Genomic DNA, 21099 nt, shown 5'->3' on the forward strand with positions numbered 1-21099 from the left:
CTCCTGAACATTGCTGTGAGAATTTCTGTTTTACAGGCAACATTTATTAAAATCCATGCTAATTTAAAATAGAAGCTATGGTTTTGACAAATAGTACTTCTGCATTAATATTTTGTGCTGCTTTGTATTCTCAGGTCATAGTTAGTCTTGGGCAACTTAGCTGGTTAACTTCCAGCTGAGTTGTGGTTGTAAAGAAACAGTGGAACTTGAGATCAGGCATTTCTACATTTGTGAAAACTCTCACCTCACCACATGGATTATTTTCTCATCCTGTAGAGATTAATATGGTACTCTTCTATCCTTATATCACTCTTTCTAACTGAACAGAGGATACATTTTCTAGCTCCCTCCTCAGTACTTAATAAATGGAACCCAAATTAATTATATGGATTTTGCAGGACATTAACTGCATGACATTTCATGTCCTCTCCAGTTGGGTACCTGGAGAGAGTAGAAATCAGTTCTCTTCAACATTTTAAGGGCAATGGAGTGAGGCCAAATGTGCTTTCAAACTAATTCTGAGAATTTGGACACTGGAAAAAAATGTCCCTGTGAAAGTAACCATAAACAGAGACAGATGTAGTTAAGATACTGTCTGATCTTGTTATAAATGATCCAGTTTGTGCAGTTTAGTGTTGTGGACAAGTTAATTGCTGACTTGGTAGATACCTGGTTTGTATTCTTGCCTTTCTTGGTGTTAAAATCTTTCAAGGTAGTATCCTAGGGATGATAAATAGCTTTCTGGGTTAGGAAGTAACATCAACATACGTGCGCGCGCGCACACACACACACACACACACACACACACACCTTTAGCAAGGAAATAATGAAAGCCCTTGTGAGGCAGATCCACTAGCAAGGGTAATTTATTACCCTATTTCTTTGTATCCTTGGATGTATAGCAATGCTTAAATGGATGGTGGTACTTTCTCAGTCCTTGGTACAAATTAGAGCATTGCATTCAATTTGATTTTGATTTGGGGAGAGAAATACCCTTTAGATTCCTAATGGAAATCTTGTGCTGGGAGATAATAACCCAGTTGGTTCTTCTGGATTTTTTAGCAGTATTCCTTACCATCAAAGTGATATTTTTGGATTACCTAGCCAGGTTTGGTTTAGGAAGAACAATATTCCGGTGGGTCCAATCTTTCTGAGCAGGACAATGTCTATGAACTTATACTCCAGCCGGTGGTTATTTTTCTCCCATGATAGAAAATCATTAATGGAACATCTGGAGAACAAAGCTGGAGCATATATTTGTAGATTTTCACGGGTGTAGGTATGTTGGTCTTGTTGTATTCGGGTCTTTTCCCGTGTAAGATTGAGAATGTTTTGGCAACATTTCGACAAGGTCCCACTCGCCATCTTCAGGCTGGGTTTTGGGCTTCGTACTTGTGTGAGTAAGGTGTGGTCGGAGCTGTCGTCTTTCTATGAATCTTGGTGGGGATGTATGGTGTGCTGGCTTTGTTGCTGTAAGTGGGTTTATTGGCTGTGTAGTTGCATCCTGATGGAGTTGATGTTTGTACCACCATCCATTTAAGCAAATGCTTTGAGTAGTTTGGAGAACCGGCAAATGCCTCCTCTGGCTGCCCCCGGAGTGGAGTGACAATGGAGATTTCTCAATATCCTTCCCCCAGGAGTGGGGAAGGAATGGGGATTTTGTAGTATTCTTCCCCGGTCACGTCCACCAAGCTACGCCCACAGAACCAATAGTAAAAAAATGTGACTTTCACCACTGCCCTTATGTGTTCTGTTAAGATATAGCCTGTTGTGCCTTAAAATGGCTTCTGTTGTACTGCCTTAAAATGGCTTTCATTGTACAGCACAAAAGACTTGCCATGGAAAGAGCTTCACAGTACTTCACAAGGGGGGGTCCCTCTGGTAAAAGGGGAAAATCCAACATTATTATGTTTGGTCTGGACATTTGTGAATGTCTAATATAGGATTGGGATAAACAAATACCTAGGCAACACCAGTTTAACAGCTAGTGTAATGATAAAAATCTGTTTCTACTCCATCTATAAAATCCAGAGGAACAGTGGTACTCTGGAATAGGAACCAGTATATAACAAGTTGAACCTTAATCTTAAACACAGCATATTTGGACATTTAAAAACACACACACACAAAAACATATTTCCTAGCGAATTCGGCAGCTGTAAGATAAGAAGACTCAGGCTACAATGGATTGGTAACTGGTCACAGAATTAAGAATAAGTAGATAAGTTTCACATTGGAGAGGCGTTCAAAAATAGGAGAGTCCAAATTAAAATAGTTTTACATTTTCTTATATGGTTCTGGTGAACAATTTGGTGGTCAGGTTTGCTGAGGTTACGTTCACTGTAAGCAAATACAAAGTGATTCAGTTAATGTACATTCTACATGAGGTTAGATGTTCCTCTGTAAAACTTCCACCCATTGATTTTTAATCTACCCTTTGGACTGATGATCCATAAATCCCCAAACTGTTCCCTGTGACAGTCCTTCAGGTATTTGATGTCTACTATCATGTCTCTCCTTAGCCCTTCTTCCTTAGGCTAAATACGCCCAGTTATATAATAATCTTGGAAGCAAGATGTCTAGCTCAGTGACATCATTGGAAGGGCTATTCAAAAAGTTAAAATGCCTAATTAGGAATGAATTTTATATTTTTTCCATTTTCCATGAAACATGATTCCACGCTTTTTTAATATCACCCAACATATTCTACATATTAGGATGATGTTCTAAGAAATAATACATATTATTTATTTATTTTAGAATGTAGCTAGATCTTTAGTCTTAAAGATACTTTCCTAATAAAGATTTCTTTAAAAAGCACACATTTCTTCAGAAATCCATCTGTGAATTATTTTTCCCCTCTTGGCATCCATATTCTACTGCATAAATCTACTCCCACACAAAGGATCATAACTGAAGAGTAGATTACATTTTGAAACACAATGGTGTGACTCATCATAGAGCAGTTTTACTATAGAATACAGTATAACCAAAGGAAGAATGTCTCAAACTCTAAATGATAGTAGAATTAAGTAGATGAAAATTACCGTCTGTTTTTTGGGATGATACAAAATCATATATTTTGGACATGTGAGCAGAAGAGATCGGATGACCACCAACTGGTCTCAAATGGTACACGGTTTCTTGCTTCATCAGGGGGTTGGAGTGGAGTTTCCATTAGATTAAAAAGTAACTGATCTGAAAATTATCCCATCTACTCCTAAACTATCTGGGAACTGTTTAGTACATGTTTCCCCAAAAATCAGACAGGGTCTTGTTTTGGCCTTATTTTTGGGGAAGTCTTATTATTTTTGAAGTGCAGGAGGCGGTGAGCGTGGTCACCTCATGGCTGTTGCTGTGTTGCAATATTTTCAGGGAGGGTTATTTTCAGGGGAGGGCTTATTTTAGCGCATGCACTCAAAAGCATGGTTGGACTTATTATCCTGGGAGGTCTTATTTTCAGGAAATGGTATATTCTGGGACATAGTTTAAATTGATAACCGTCTCACAAAATCCAGGTATCTTTACAACGAAAAGCAAATATTGGGCATAAACAACCCTAAGCATTTCTCAGTATGGAAGAAAGACACTTTTCATCCTTTAGTTTTGCTCCTATAATTTTTGACTGAGGGCATAAAACAATCAAGGTGCCAGCAAGTATTAGCAAAAATCATTAAGTGTTGCTTTACTTTGGGTTATCCTAATATGGTGAAGCAAGGCTAGAATTTATAATATTTCTTAAAGTTCACCCTGCGTAGAATCCAAATTTTGCAAGATACCTGATGGGAATACAATCCCTTTATATTGAGAGTAGGGCCACTCTCAGGTCTTATAGACATACTGAGATTTTGTCTACTATATCCAAAGTCACTCTAGTCTTACTAGTTCACAGTAAGGAGGCCTTTGTTGGAGAAGCAAAGCCAGTAGGCATATCAAGATTGGCAGCCTTAATAAAGCTAATGCCATATGAGACAAGCAGAGCTATGGAGGGAATACGAAAAGTTTGCCTTAGGCAAGGTAGGAAGTTTGAAACTCCTGAAGAGTGGAAGACCTGCTCAAGGAGGTGTCAAATGTGTGAATGACGAATTGGAGACGGCTTCCAAGCTAAAGAAGAATTATCAATTCTTCTTTCTACCAATACATCCGATGGCGTGAGAAGTTTTCAAAACAACAGTTTAAGTTTGCAAGGGGGTCTCACAGCTTTGGAGAAGAGAGAGCTCTCTAATTCCAGAGTAATGCTCTTGTTACTTTAATCACTGTAACTAACAAGGCTGTGACAGGAAGATCATGGCCTTAGCAGAGATCATATCCAGGTGCTTAGTTAACTTTAATTAATGCATCAGATACTGGTTGGTGAAATTTAGTGTGCAACATCAGCTTGTCTGGCATATATATTCCAAAAGCATGTGGCCAGCGGAGCTGGTGGCAGACTCAGACCTTGAGGAAGTTGGGGAGGAACATGAGCCAGTCCTGGAGTCTGGGGAAAGCTCTGATGAATGCTCTGCATCAGAGGCAGAGATGGGCCAGGACCATCTGACAGTTCTCAGCTGCCTTCGGAGTTGGAGATCAGTGGGGCAGAAGAACAGCTGGAGCCTGTTCCCGATGTGCATATGCACAGAGGTGCCAGGAGAAGGGAACAGTTAAGGAAGAAGGACTGACTCAGGGTTAAAGGCACAGGTGGATAGTGAATGGCCCCTCCCATAGGGAATAAAGAGGAGTGAGAAGGGAGTGGAGTTTGCAGGAGACAATTAGTTCGCTTAATTAGTGTAAAGATTTGTTCATGACTCTCAGAGACTCCTTGCCAAGAATTTTCTTGTACAGCATTGCATTTGGAACATATTGGCCTGGCAGCTCTCCAAGCCTGATAAGGTCTGTGTTTGTAAATTTACCCTTGAAAGACTGTTTACCGGGACTTTGCTGGATGTGAATGAGAGGAATTCATGTTAGCTTAATAAAAAAGGGTTTTGTCGGGACAAGGAGTCTGTTTCATGGTTTTGTGAAGCCTAGGTCAAATCACATGGTATCTGCAAAGATTAAATGGCAATTCAAAAGTCTGCTTCTGCAGTCAGAAAGCCATGACTACAGACAGTCCTCAGTTTACAACAATTCATGTAATGACCATTCATAGTTACAACAGCGCTGGAAAAAGTGACTTATGACCGATTTTCACAGTTACAATTTTACCAGTATCCCCATGATCATGTGAACAAAATTCAGATGCTTGGCAACTGGTTCATATTTATGACCAATGCTGTGTCCCAAGGTCATGTGATCATCTTTTACAATCTTTTGACAAGCAAAGTCAATGGGGAAAGCCATATTCATTTATCAACCATTGTAATTCACAATCAACAACTGTCACAAGAAAGGTCATAACATGGGTCAAAATACACTTCACAAATGTCTCACTTAACAACAGAAATTTTGGGCTCAATTGGGGTCATAAGTTGAAGACTACCTGTATTGCAATGAAATTATAGCCTTGCTTGCAGTCACTTTCAGTTGCAAATCATTAGCATTACCTGATCAAGAAAACAAGTTTTGTTTGTTTGCTGTTGATTGGGAATGGAGTTGATAAAAGTCTCCTTTTGAGGAAGATTCACAATTTTTACTCCCTTGGTATACACCAGCAATTTTGATGAATCTGTTATCCAAATATGTAGAGAGATGTTTGCGATGTGAAAGCTTCTTACAGAAATGCCAAGGACAGTTACACCAGCGGAAGGTGAAAGACAATGCAAAAATATCCTTGGGAAAAGCAGCGAGTGGAGTTGTCTTACCCACTGAGCTGATGGTAATTATGCATTGTGGCAGTGCAGAGTTTGAAAGGAAATCACCGTACAGCTCCCCAGAGGCGAAGCTTAGAGAAGAGAATGACTTCAACCCCCACTAAGCCTTGCAAACTTTTCCATGTTAGAAACAATTCCATAAAGTTTTGCTGCCTCGGCAGTTCTCCCCCCCACCCCCCACCCCGGATTCCTAAGCTAAGTAGCAGAAGCTGTCTCTCTGGGTATAAATAATGCAGATGTTTCACAAATGGGAGGCAGAGATATCAAGTAGCCCAGATTCTATTAGAATTACTGCACAAGTAGCAGGAGGAGGAAGTTGTGTTTGGAAAGGAAAGATTTCAGTTATTCAGTCCTGAAATAATGTGCTGAGATAAGGACCACAAGGGAGGGAGGGAGGGAGGGAGGGAGGGAGGGAGGGAGGGAGGGAGAGAGAGAGAGAGAGAGAGAGAGAGAGAGAGAAGCATATCCCATTATTGATTATGTAAGATAATCAGGGAAGGAGTGTATTGGTGCCCAGGATTTGGCAGTAATTCACAGCAAAGATTCAAGGTCCTTCTTTTTTAAAAAAAATTATTGATTGATTTTGTCTCCCAATATTTGCCATCAAAACTCATCTTTAAATGTAATACAAATATAATTGAATGTATGTGCCTCATGATGGATGCTGTGTTATTAGAATCTGCCTTTAATATGCCACATCAATTGTGAGAAGCAAGGGAGAATAAGGTCACAGCAGAGCTAACTATGTGAAATATCGATGCAATTCCTCTGCTTTTCTTGACTTACAGTGGAACTCATTTAGTTGGATCCGAAAACTGTTTCCAAAATCCCTCTAGTACAGGGGTGTCAAACCTGATTTCATTGAGGGCCACATCACATTGTGTTTGATGTTGGGGGACCAGGAGGGGGGGCATGGTCAGGAGGCATGGCCAGCTTGACCTCATTTGTTGAGGCTCCATTTTTGACCGTGGCTGTCTCCTGCAGCCCTCTGCCAGTGAAAATGGACCGTGTGACCTCCCCGGGCCTCTGTTTTCACTGGCAGAGGGCTGCAGGAGGCCATCACAGCTGAAAACGGAGCCCAGGTGGGCTGTGTTTGGCCTCCCTGAGTTCCATTTTCTCTGGCAGAGGCACTGCAGGCAGATCCTTCATTGTTTCCAGGGCGGCCCTGCGGGTCAGATTTAAGCACTGTGCGAGCCGGATCTGCCCCCAAGGCCTTGAGTTTGACACCCCTGCTCTAGTAGATAAACATCACTCCCAAGACATAGCTGCCCAGGTTTGTCAGATCAGTGGGGCAGCAGTCAGGACATTAAAATCTTAGTTTTGTAGATGAGAATGCATAATTATGCAAAACATTTATTTGGTCAGAGCACACCACTGCATGTTTAACTGCTACCTTGGTTAGCAACCATTTGCAAATACAGCAGTAATAATTAGTAATAAAAATAATTTTGTGACCAAGGTGTGCATTTACATCCACACTGCATGAACTTGACAACAGTGCATAATGGAGTGAGAATATCACTGGTGTAGCTGTATGAGAAAACTTTAACTGAATGATATGGCAACAACCAAGAGTCTTTGCAGCATCTCTCTCACTTTCTCTATATCTTTCCCTCTACTCCACTCTCTCCCCCCTCTCTCTCTGTGACTAGTGTTCACTTAATGACCGTTTAATGACAAAGCTGCTGGAATGGAAGATAGTCACTAAACAGCAAATGAGGGTATTAGCTACAGTATGTTAGCTTTTGAGAGAGGTTTTCAGAGGTATAGGCAGTCGTTGATGTACTTTAGCAACCATTTGAAGTTAACTTAGCACTGAAAAAAGTGACTTACGACCCTTAAGAACTACAGTGATTTGCTTAAGAACTGTGGCAAAAAGGTCATAAAATTAGGCATGATTCATTTAAAAGCTGTCTTGCTTAGCATCAGACATTGCGGTCACAAGTCAAGACCTACTCATAACCACATTTTCCCAAAAATATTAGTATTGGGTGAACGTGGTATCTGATAATACCCTTTCAGAAACAAACATTGGCAATTGGAAAAGAAAGGAAACTTGCATTAATTTTCCAGATGACAATTAGTCAGCGATGTGCAGGATCATAAAGATCAATGAACACATAAAATATTTCAAAGACTGAAAGTTGGTTACATATTGTTTCATATCTATATCAAGATATTGGTAAGCACAGTCAAGTGAGCCAGGGATTCAACAATCCTTACTATCCTCACTATTTGAGCCACGGTAGCACAGTGGCTAGAGTGCAGTACTGCAGGCTACTTCTGCTGCCTGCCAGCTGCCTGTAATTTGGCAGTTCGAATCTCACCAGGCTCAAGGTTGACTCAGCCTTCAATTCCTCCAAGGTGGGTAAAATGAGGACCCAGATTGTTGGGGAAAATATGCTGACTCTGTAAACCACTTAGAGAGGGCTGTAAAGCACTATGAAGTGGATATAAGTCTAAGTGATATTGCTATTGCTATCCTATCTTTCATAGTTACCTATGAAAAACAAGTCTGAAGATAAAATGCTTAGGTTGTAGCAGTCTTAATAAAACAAAAAAGAAATCAACCAGACATTTTCTATTTACCCACACTTATCAGCAATCAGTGCTTGGTAATGTTGAATGCCTTCCTCACCTTACTTCCTGCTTAGTTTGCTGAAAAGACGAATATTAAAAATATTCTGTTTAAGTAGTAAAAGTAAAAAAAAAAAAAACTTTTACACCGATTAAGTGATTTTTCGCACTGAAGGAATCAAAAATATCTCTGAAAAAACTTGGTGTCCTAGTTAAAGGAAGTTAAAGATTAATGAGGCGGGAAAGAAACCTCTACAAGAATGGTGCTTAAATTGGATGTACAAGTGAATAACCCCCTTTTTAAAAAACTTTTTTTACAAATCCATTTATTTTGGAAAGATTGGCTGGAGAAAGAAATTTGGGAATTGGATTTGCCATTCATCCTTTTATTTAGATACAGAGAGGTCTCATTCAGTAATAAAACCAATCTGTTCAAAGCTCTCTTCTACGGCATAGTTTGCTTTGCTCTTTCTAAATGTAGTAGGACTTTTAGAAAAAAAAAACTTCAGAAGCTCTCATTAGGACAAAACCAGGGGTGGGCTGCTACAGGTTCACCCTGGTTTGGAAGAATCCATAGCTAAAGTTATGGCTGGTTCGGAGACTTCCAAATCCCACTCCTGGCTGGACCTGCTCAGCCCCCCCCCCCCCGGGAGTCTCCACATGGCCCATTTTGATTGCAAGGTAAATGCAGGGCCTACGCAGAGGCTCGAGGAGGGAGGAAAACAGGCCTTCTGGAAGTTGTGGAAGGCCAGAAACGGGCCCATTTTCCAGAAGGCATCCAGAGCCGAGGTGAGGCATTTATGCCCTCTCATAGGCTCTAGGAAAGCCTCTGGAGCTTGGGGAGGGTGACAAATGGGCCTCCTGCTATTGTGCAGGAGGCCGACTAGGACACTCCCCCCATGGCCACTCCCACCCAGTAACCAGACATAGAACCCATTGCTAAATTTTTGAAACCCGGCCCTGGATAAAACACATGTTCACAAATGACAACAATTTCATACTTTCCCTTTCTAATAACCAAGAAACCAAAATAACCAAGAAATAAACCAAGGATAGACACTTGACTATATTCCAGTGGTGGGTTGCAGGTGGTACGCCCCGGTACGGGCATACCAGAGCCTGCCCCGAGCACCGGATACTGTTTCAGTACGGTGCTCCGGAGGGCCCGCCCGCCTGCCCGAGCTCCTTACCGGAATTTTAAGTGTTCGGTGCTTATGTGCATGTGCACGGCGCGTACAGCGCCTGCGCGACACTCCACTGAGCAGCTGGAGCGTCGCAGAAGCGGCAAGACACATGCGTGCTGTGCGCATGCACATGGGCACAGCACAAGTCCATATGGATGATGCCAGGCCTGTTCCAGCCATACCAGTTGAAACAGGATCTGGAACCCACCACTGCTATATTCCCATGGAAACATCGCTGTCACTCCTTTTTGCTGTTTTAGCCACAAATACAAGATAATCCTCAAAATCATTATTCATTTAAGGATAAACAATCACCCTACCCAATTCACAAGAAATGTGATCACTTCATCACAATTTAGCTTTCATTTACAACTGGTTGCAGCATTACAATTGTGATGTTCAACTTTTTATTTTTTTTTATTTTTTGGCTGGTATCTGGCAAAAAAATCCCCTTTGGGAAAGTTGGATTCACATACAGCCACATTGGTCACTTAACATTATCACGGTGATTAGTCGGGTTACTCAACTTACAATACAACAACTTACAATGGAATTTGGCTCCCAATGGTGGTATTTTAGAGTCTTTTTAGGAAAGAGGAAGAGAAAGTGGGACCTGCTCCAAACTGATGTAGAGTTTTTATGAATCAAAAGATCAGTCTAATATATTTCTAGATATAGTAGGTAAATCAGCTTGAGTGTATCCATTATTTTAATGTATTTCAGAGATTCCCAAAGCCTTCTCTTATTTTCCAAAGAGCACCATCTCCATTTTAGATTGGAGAGAAACTGACCTACTTTTCCTTTGTTTGCACTTACTTTTTAAATCCATCCCTTTTTTCTGTAAGCTTCAAACCTTCTCTGTTTCCTTTGGTTCTTTAATATAGTGGCAGCACCTAAATTAGGTGAGAGATAAAAACTTTCACTGTCTGCTTTGAAACAACAGGCTCTGCTAATCAGAAACGGGAATTGCACTGCACGTATATCTTCAAGATTAATCAAATCCAATATTAAATTTAATTTGATCACAGACATTGCTACAATATGATTATATGCAACAGAAAGATAAGGGTTGTTATTCAGCTGTACCGTTACTATTTCTTGTTCTATGGGCAGGCACTATTGAGGGGGTGATGTATGTATTATGGATTATTTATTCATGGGCATATAAATATTCCTTTGAGATCAGTTGGGATATGTTTCCTCTGATCCGAGCTGGGAGACTTGTCCCAGTAAGCATTTTCAATTAGTCTTTTGTCTAAAATGAGAAAATAAATATCCTCCTATAGAGAATTTATATATAGATTAGATTTTTGAAAGAAAATGTAATTAAGTGACTTGTGTTTCCAATTCGTTTTTGTCTACAACAGACAATATAAATATCCTCCTACAGAGATCACATACATAGATTAGATTTTTGAAAAAAATATATCATAGTTTTTGGACTATAAGGCTCACCTAGGTTTAGAGGAGGAAAACAAGAAAAAAAAAGTTTTTTGCCTCTGCACGTCCAGTTTTTGCCCTCCTGGCATCCATAAGCACTCTGCAGGCCAAAAAGGGGCCTGTTTTGGGCCTCCCAAATCCTCCACGCATGAAGTTTTTGCCATCCCCATCCTCCAGAAACACTTGGGCCTGCAGAATTCTTCTGGACACCAGGGAGGGCAAAAACTAGATGTGCAGAGGGTTCGGAAGGCCCAAAACAGGCTCGTATTCGCTCTATAAGACGCACAGACATTTCCACCTACTTGGGTGTGTGTGTGTATTATAGTTCAAAAAAATACAGTAAATTAAATGACTTGTGTTTTCAATTTTCTTGTGGTATACAACAGACAATATAAATGTCCTCCTATATATATATATATATATATATATATATATATATATATATATATATATATATATATATATATATATTTTTCTGAGGTTTTCGCGGGTGTTAGTATGTAGGTCTCTAGTTGTTCGGGTTTTCTCCCGCGTAGAATTGGAGATGTCTTGGCGACGTTTCGACGAAGTCACATTCGTCATCTTCAGGCTGCTGCTGACTATTTCAGGTTTGGTGTTTCCAGGAGTAGTGTGGGATCTTGGCTGGCTGTTTGTTCCTTATAACTGCTGGCCTACCAGCAGTTATAAGGAACAAACAGCCAGCCAAGATCCCACACTACTCCTGGAAACACCAAACCTGAAATAGTCAGCAGCAGCCTGAAGATGACGAATGTGACTTCGTCGAAACGTTGCCAAGACATCTCCAATTCTACGCGGGAGAAAACCCGAACAACTAGAGACCTACATATATATATATATATATATATATATATATATATATGTATGTATGTATGTATGTATGTATGTATGTATGTATGTATGTATGTATGTATATAATATTTTTGAAAAAATATATAATTAAGTGACTTGTGTTGTTTATGAGTGTGTGCTTAGAATTTCATAAACTATACGTCTCCCATAGATTTTACATGCAGACACTGTTATTGTGTGTTATGTATGCATGCACTTTAATCTTATAGTTCATTGATTCAAGTCTTGCTTTCTAGTGCAATATAGGTAGTCCTCGACTTACAACCATTCATTTAATGACCATTTGAAGTTACAATGGCACTGAAATAAATGACTTGTGATTGCTTTTCAGATTTATGATCATTGTAGTATCCCCGGGATCCTGTGATCAAAATCAGGTGTTTGATACAGCATGTATTTTTGACAATTGCATGGTCTTGGGTCATGTGATTATCATTTGTAACCTTCACAGCTGTTTTCCGACAAGTAAACTCAATGGGAGAAGCAAAATTCACTTAACAGCCGTATGCTTCATTTAACAACGGTCTTGCTTAGCAATGAAAATTTTAGTCTCCATTGAGGTTGTAAATGTAGGACTACTGCATTCATATAGTTGAGAAACCTACTTATGAGGAAGAACGTATTTTCAATCTGGATTTTTTTTTTAACTTAGAAGGGTTAATCAATATTCATCACCTCAAAAATGTTTCCTTTACCATAGATAGTTTGCTAACTGGAAAAGTTTGTGCTGATGTAACAAATTGGCCTCTTCAGAGATGGGGGGGGGGAGGCAGATTTGGTTGGTCTGATCTCACAGAATATTTTATTTAATCATACAGTACGCATTAGTTTTGACAGCATTCACAAACTCAGTGAAAAACTTCAGGACTGTTTATTAATTACAGGGCTTTAACTGACACTAATTTGTGTCTTCTAAACTACATTGTGAGTAGAAATCCAATCAATTCAATTAACCTCTGAGATCAAATTAACTTAATCTGGTCTCAAACCTCCGGTGCAAGAAATTCTATATTGTAGTGTCCACAGTATTCTCTATAATACTAGCATCTTTCTGAGCCTTTTTTAATTTGTTTTGTGAGGAAGTAGATATCACTGAATCAGATTTTGTCAGGTCTAATCAGTCTCTACAAATGGCAGACTTCTTTGGCAGCTACCACAACTAAACAAGATTCTCTCATAATCTTCTTTAATAAGATTTATTCAGATATAAAGAACAGTGTTACAAGAATGCTAGCAATGGAACTATTTCTAATTTGTAAACAATTTATCCCATAATAACTTAAAGTGGAGATTTGTAAATAGCTATTCTGTGGATCAGTGACATCTTGGTGATCTTCCCTGGTAGTAGAAGAGTTTGTGGGTGGCTGTTTATAAAATGGCTCTTGAAATTTGGTCTGTGAACCAACCACTACAACTTCCCAATAACCTTAAACGAAGCATTGGTAACTCTGGACCTGATCATTTTTAGCTGCTATAAGGTGGTGTCCAAAGTAATAAAGAAGAGAGCTCCAAGAAATAAAAAGAATAATTATCTAGACTTTCTTTCTCTGGATACCGTGTTTCCCTGAAAATAAGGCAGGGTCTTATTTTCTTTTGACAACCCCCCCCAAATAAGCACTTGGCCTTATTTTTGGGGAGGTCTAATTATTTTTGAGGTGCAGGAGGCAGCAAGCATGGTCACCTGCTGCTGCTATGTTGCAAAATTTTAGGAGGGCTTATTTTTGGAGGAGGGCTTATTTTAGTGCATGCGCTCAAAAGCCCAATTGGGCTTATTATCCGGGGAGGTCTTATTTTTGGGGAAACACGGTAGATGATCTGTAATGGTAGCAAACAAATATAATCCTGTCGATATTTTCAGTACCTTTGGATTCTGTTGACGTCAAACTCCACAAAGCTAGCAAGACCAATGTCACAATAGTGAGTTGAATTTCACCAAAGGGTTAGTCCTAGCTTTGAATAAATGCAGAATCTTGGAAACTGTCTAGCAATCCTCAGCCTCCGTTATTATAGGAAATTAGTTAATGAAGATTCCCTTTAAATCACTTTACCCAGTTCAGCCTGTAGATGCTCCCTCTGACATATCTTTTCTTCTGATTGGTCCCCTGCTTTTCCGCAATTTCTCGCTGTTGTTTTTGAGCACTTGGGAAAGTTGAAACTTTGAAGGAATTCTTGTTTTATCTTTCCATGTATAAACAGAGAATAGTATTAGAAGATATACAGTTATATGCTTGATCTCTTGGGAATTGTCATGTCAGATTCCCATAAGGTTCTACCTTGTCTCCATTGGGGACAGAGCTTAGACAGGACAATAAGCTGCTACTAGAATTCAGACAGGTCTTCCTGTCAAGCTGCTGGCTGCAAACTTAGCAGAAACTTTCCAGATACTTTACATAGCATAGCTAAGTAAGATTTTGTATTATATATGAGAATGATGCCACTTTAAGCAGTTAATTGCCTTAGTGACCATGAAGTGCCCATTTAATTACAATTATTTCTTTTTTCCCCTCCCTTTCCTATGATTTAATACCTTTTTAATCTTGACCTTGTACCCAGGCAACTGTTGGTTGTTGGCATAATCAACATTACTATCCTGAAAAACGTTACTGCTCATATACGGAATCACTTAGATGAGACAGGTGGTGTAGAAATGTGCTAAATAAAGTAAGATAAGATAAAATAAACATCTCAAACACCACCTTGATACAGTTCAATGTTGATGAAAGAAATGTCCTTCTGGGTTCGGCTCCAAGTGGGGAAAAAGACACTGGAGACATGGAGGCTGCTTGGAAAGATGGTTTATTGTTGGACAGGGCCACATGGCTTGAGCCCTGAACAGAAAAGGTGATCACATGCTTCAATGTTGGTGGCAAAGAAGAGAAGGGCTGAGGGAGGGGCTTGCTAGGCTTTTTATAACCTGTTCAGTTCCACCTCTCTGTTTCCTGTTCCTGTGTAAGAAATGTATTCTGATTGGTTGTCAGACTCCCATGGGGCTATGCAGGGGCAACTCTCTGGGCTGTGTTTTGAATCCAGGTGTGGTTGAGTTCTCAGATGCCATGTGGTCAGTTGGGGCCAATATTATCATGCTTTCCTGTAGCTGAAGTGGAGATGTCTTTATTATGTAAAGTGGACTAGCTTGGCCTTCTTAACGGCCCATTGACAAAGTGGGGATGGGCAGGAAGCTACAGGGAGCTATTCTGTTTCTTTCTTTTCACATCCAGAGAAATATTCTGCCTTTTCAATATTTCCTAGGATATTTCATTTTTCTGGGAAAGGGTGGGAGATAACTTCCTGCAGTGTCTTTTAATGCAGATGTTTCTGAGTTTGGGATCTTTTTATGCGGGTGCTGTTAATGTTTTTGAGGTCATAGAGAAATGTCTATGAAAGTAGGTGCATATGCATATAAAATATAATATAATACAATTAAGTACTCAAGTGAGCACATATAATTTTAAATGAAATAATGATTTAAGAAAATAAGTGCAGTTATTTGAGTAAGCTTTATAAAAAGTAAATATATTCAAATATTACACCCAGCTTATTGGTACAACTGATTTTTCACTCCCTTACCTTCTTGGGCCTCCCACCATGTTCAAAAAACCCCTTCTTCATTAGTTGTATTATTATTATAGCTGCTTGAATATTCAACCAGATGTTTAGACTGAATTTCACATTTTTATCTACCTATCAAGTCCTTAGAAAGGAGAATATTTGTAGCTCAGGGCTGACCTGAGGGGTCCTTGGTGCTCTCAGAGCTTGCTTGTTTTCTTTCAGACATTTCATTGGTAACATCATCAATGCTAGTTTGGGTAATGAAATATCTGCAAGACAACAAGCAAGTTCAGAGACCATCAAGGATCCCTCATATCAGGAACCTGGGATAGGTTGATGGTGCTCAAGTGGTGCTCAAAATGTCTGGATTTTTTTACTCAAGTTGCCTATTACTATTTGTAGCATTTTTTTCTTTCCTTTACCACAGTAGTCAGTGTACTTCTATTTCCAAGTCTTTATGGTTTGTGATTTTTCTCCCATTCTTCCTCTCCTATTCAGGTAGTGTATTGTAACATCCACTGTCCAGTTTTTTTGCCTTATCAACAAACATTAAGTCTTGGTTGTTATTATTATTGTTATTATTATATACACAAAATATATACATAAAATCACAGTTGCTTCTTTAGTTGATGTTAGCCTTCATGCCATCAAGTTCTTCCCAAGAATGATTTTTTTTGCTGGGGCACCCAGTTTGACGATAACCATTGGGAAGACTGCTGCTGGTTTATGCTATAATCTTTCAAAGTTGACTTTCGAAGGTCACTACTTTGTGATCTTCTCCAATTCTTTGTCTTTTATTCTATTATCCCCAGATATTGGCAAATCAATTATTTACATTTTTTTTCTTTTCAACCATAATTAAAATTGGTATGTTCTGTGCCAAGCCTTTATCAGTTTGTATTCAGAAATCATACAATATTTTAAGCTCCTAATTTCTGACTACTTTTTCAACTACTGTATAAGTTCTTACTAGTTTTCATTAGTGGCACATGATAATGTTTGGAGACGCTTCAGTGGATAATTTTGGTGACTGTATATGTTGTTATTTATGATCTGTTTTTATGGTGTAATAATGTTAATATTATTAACATTAATTATATTTATATTTATTTATATATTTAATATAATAATATTTTAAATGTAGAGTAACAAATCAGTGGTCTTAAAGAATATTAATATTGAAATGAGAATATTGTAACAAAATATTATTTTTTAAAAGTTTATTATCTACCTGATTGCCTGCTTCATTGTGGTGCAGAGATGAATAATGGGGAAAACACTCATGTGTATGTTATGGCATTTTGTTTATTATTTGCAAGTTTGTTAATACAAAGTGTGGAAGAATAATGTGATCTATAACGTCCAGAATTTATTGTTATATTAAAAACTATAGATTCAGTGAACCATGGGATACTACAAAACGTATTACTCTTCAAAGAAGACCATTTTCCAAATTTATAGACTGGCTCCTTAGTGATGTAATGGAAATGTGATCTAATTTATTCACTGTGATTAATATTTAATTCTGTGTTTAAACACTGTTTTTATGTGTATTTTAATAAGTCTTCCCCCTTTTTCCCTCCTTTTACTTTTCTTTTTCAAACTGCTTGTTGTTAATTGTCATTTTTATTTCTTCTTTTCTTTATACTAAAGCAATAAACACAGACATAGACATTTTTTCCTCAGCTTTATTCCCTAAGCCCATTTCACATAATGTTTTCCTCATTGTCTTCTTCAGAAGTAGGTAGCAACCTATATAATTCTGATATACCATTTTTAGGTCCTGTTTAAGAAGCATTTATTACTTGCTCAGAAAGGCTAACATTTTAAAGAACTTGAATTTTTATATGAGGGTGCAATAAAAAAAGAATTCAGATATACCCATGGTAGCCAATCTAAATTATATTCTAATTGGGTTTTTGTTGTAGAAACCCCATTTGGGATTTAGGTATAAATTCTGCATGTAAAATCTTTTAAATTCCAAAGTCCTTTTTAGTCACTATTTTGAAATAACTCTTTATTTTAAAATAGAAATGGGTTATTAATAGAATCAAAAGGGACTTGTCTAATTTAAGATTAAGGTACATTTTTCCATATTGAAAATAGTATTTTTATATCTATTTTGGCATATTTTCTTTTGAGAAAATGTTTAAAGATTTTATAATCTTAATATTCAATTTCCATGAATGTACACTGTTAAAAGATTCTGCTGCATCAAAGTCTATGAAATATTTGTACTGTTTGACCAAACATTTTTAGGCATAGCATTGCCAGTTAGAATGAAATGAAATATATTTTATTTAATATGAAATATGCCCTGGAACAAACTTTTCCTCCGTCACTCTAAGGGATTAGATTCCCATATATAAATTACTTCAATACTTGGAACTACTTGGAGCCAAGGTGGCGCAGTGGTTAAATGCAGCACTGCAGGCTACTGCTAGATCAGCAGTTCAGCGGTTCAAATCTCACCGGCTCAGGGTTGACTCAGCCTTCCATCCTTCCGAGGTGGGTAAAATGAGGACCCAGATTGTTGGGGGCAATATGCTGACTCTCTGTAAACCGCTTAGAGAGGCCTGAAAGGCCTATGAAGCGGTATATAAGTCTACTGCTACTGCTATTGCTATTACTCTTGTAAATTACTGGTCAAGCATGTGGCAGCATGAGCCTTGATGAATTCAGGTAGTCCTCAATTTACAACCACAATTGAGGCCAGAATGTTAGTTGCTAAGCAAAATAATTGTTAAATGAATTTTTCCCCATTTTACAACTTTTCTGGCCACAGTTCAGTGCGTCACTGAAATTGTTAAGTTAATAACCACGATTGTTAAGTGAATCTAATTTTTCCATTGGCTTTGCTTGTCAGAAGGTCACAAAAAGTGATCACATGACCGTGGGACCCTGCAATCATCATAAATAAGAGCCAGTTCAATTGCCAAGCGTCTGAATTTTGATCACATGACCATAGGGATATTGTAATTGTTGTAAATGTGAAAAATGATCATAACTCAATATTTTTTCAGTGCTGTTGTAACTTTGAATGGTCACTAAGTGAACTGTTTGTAAATCAAGGATTACTTATAGTTCTTGGTATATTACAATTAGATTGCAATTCAAGATTCATATTAATCTGTACATGGCATGATGCCTGGTTGTTTACAGGATCCATATTTCTAATTATAATTGTCCGCCTGATAAGACTGAACAAAGCACCATAGATTAAATAGTCTCCTTTTCTGGGATCTAGGAAATATGTTTTGGTGTTAGCACCAACTCTCTGGAAAAAGGATCTATATCAACTTTGCCATTATTTAAAAGAGTTATTTCTTCAAAACGCCATCATAGAAGCTTATTATTTGAATCTGTGTGGATTGTTGTGGGTGGGTGGGTGGGTGTAAGTAAGGTGCTTCCCGGAAGGCCTTTGCTACTATAGAAAAAAATTTAATAGATCTTATTTAGATATTAATCTATTATTCCTTCTTTGAGTTTTCTAGTTGTACAAGTCTGTTTTTCATTTAATACTATGATGCACCTTCTAAGCAAAGGTTGTGAGGATTAGTGATAATGGTTCCTGTGGACTTTTAAATACATCTAACTCATCATCAACTTTCTTATTTTCTAAATTAAGGTAATCCTATTAAAAATGGAAGATTTGGGTAATGGCAGAAAAAGAAAATGCTGTAGGTAATTTTTGGAGAATCACTATGTTCCTTAGTGCAACCTCAGATTTAAAGGACTGAAACATAATTTTCTCCATAGATACAATGCTCAGCGAATGCTTGATGAGAAAAAGTATACAAATGTGTTTAATAATTAAAACCAATGGGCATTTGCTAAATAGCCCAAACTGGCAAAATCCATTTCATCAGTAAAACTGTTACTGTTCTTCAAGAGCCCATTATTCTTAAATGTTCCTTGAATTATAAGGGAATTATCTATAGTGCCACTAATTAATGTTACTGAGAAAATAAAAATAAAATCATCTGCAAACTCATTTGTGAACCAAATTGGAAATCATTCTATCAGATTATGGCTATAAGTCAGCCAAAGCAATCCCACTAAAAATAGAAACTCATATAAAAACATCAAACTCTTCATTGCCCTAATAAATATCAAACATTTTACTAAACATCAAGTCTCTACAGGCAGAAGGCAGACAGTTTAAATTTATTTAAAACAAAAGGGCTCAATACTAAGACAGAAAAAGAAGAGGCAGCATCTGATAGTGGGCAAGTAATCCATATACTTTTGACAGAGTCCCAAAGCAGAGAAATTCCCTTTTCTCATTCAGCTGTTTGCATAGACAGTTTTGTATGCAAATCTGTGTTGGAAACCTTAAATATGAAGCAAACTCTTTCAACACTTGTTTGGTGAGACAAAGAAAAAGGGCAGGAGTAAATTATTTGTTATTTGTTTATTTGTATCCCACCTACTTCATTTTTACAAATAAGGTGGCAAACATCCACACACCTTCCTCCTTCTCTTTTCCCCACAACAACAAATCTGTGAAGTGAGTAGGGCTAAGAGAGAGTGACTGGAGCCCAAAGTCACCCAACTGGCTTTTGTGGCTGAAAATGTTGGAGAAAATCAAGGGACCCAGACTTCGAGATCAAGAAAAGCTTTATTTTGGCCAAAAGGCTCACGTCTTTGTCTGAACAAGGTTCTTAGGGAGAAGCATGTTCTTGTACCTTCCTCAAAACAGTTAACACGGAAATATCTTAAAACATTTCTATTGGCTAAGTTCCTTATTGCTAGGCAGAAGCTGATTATCATGCAGGAAATATTGACTTATGTGTTTTGGCTAGGTGAGAAAAACTAGCTCTGTGGTCTGACATTTTAAACTTCCTGAGTTCAAGCTTTCTGTCTCAAAGATGCTATTTGTACCTTACAAAGCGCAAAGATAAAAATGACTAAAGATCGGAGAAGGAGGAGCCATGTCACAATGTCACAATGTGCGGTCTCGATACTCAGAGACCGCCGTTGCCACTTTTGCCACTGGATGGTCCTAAACCATCCCGTAGAGACGGCAATCAGGAAGACGAAGAAAAAAAATAGTAATGATGATGGACTTAAGAAGAGGTTTTTTTCAGAAGCAAGATTGACAACCAAAGACAATTTTAGTAGCAGCTGGTGGGCAACGAGATTACCTCAGAGATCCTTCAAGCAACAAAGTGCGGAGAGAAGTCTATAAAAACCTTAAGGAGATTAAAAAAAGATTGACACCATAATTGGCAAGAGAGATAAGACTGTTTTGTTACTGGAAAGTCACAGGTTGACAATGAAAGTTGATAATAAATAATTAGTTGATTTTGGTGGTTAATAAGAAGGAATTTAGTAACTCTTAGATTGTTTTAGATTGTTATCAAATGTTTATTATTTATTAAAAAATAATTAACTATAATAACAATAATGAAATGATAACGGATATAGCTTAATGATATATACATGTACTGGCAATCTAGTAAAAGAAATTTGGATATAAATTGCAAATTGTGACTTGGGAAAAAGACCTATAAATTTTATTAACAAATTTTTATTTGGATCTTGTTATAAAGGTGTAAGGTTTTTTTTTTGGGGGGGGGTTGACGGGAGGAGACGGGACATAAATAGTAAATGATTTTTAGCCAATTATAATAACAAGGAAATGGACATTGTTTAACAATATATTCATGCTATGGTATTGGCAAAAG

This window comes from Thamnophis elegans, chromosome 3, assembly GCF_009769535.1.
Source record: "Thamnophis elegans isolate rThaEle1 chromosome 3, rThaEle1.pri, whole genome shotgun sequence".
NCBI lineage: Eukaryota > Metazoa > Chordata > Lepidosauria > Squamata > Colubridae > Thamnophis > Thamnophis elegans.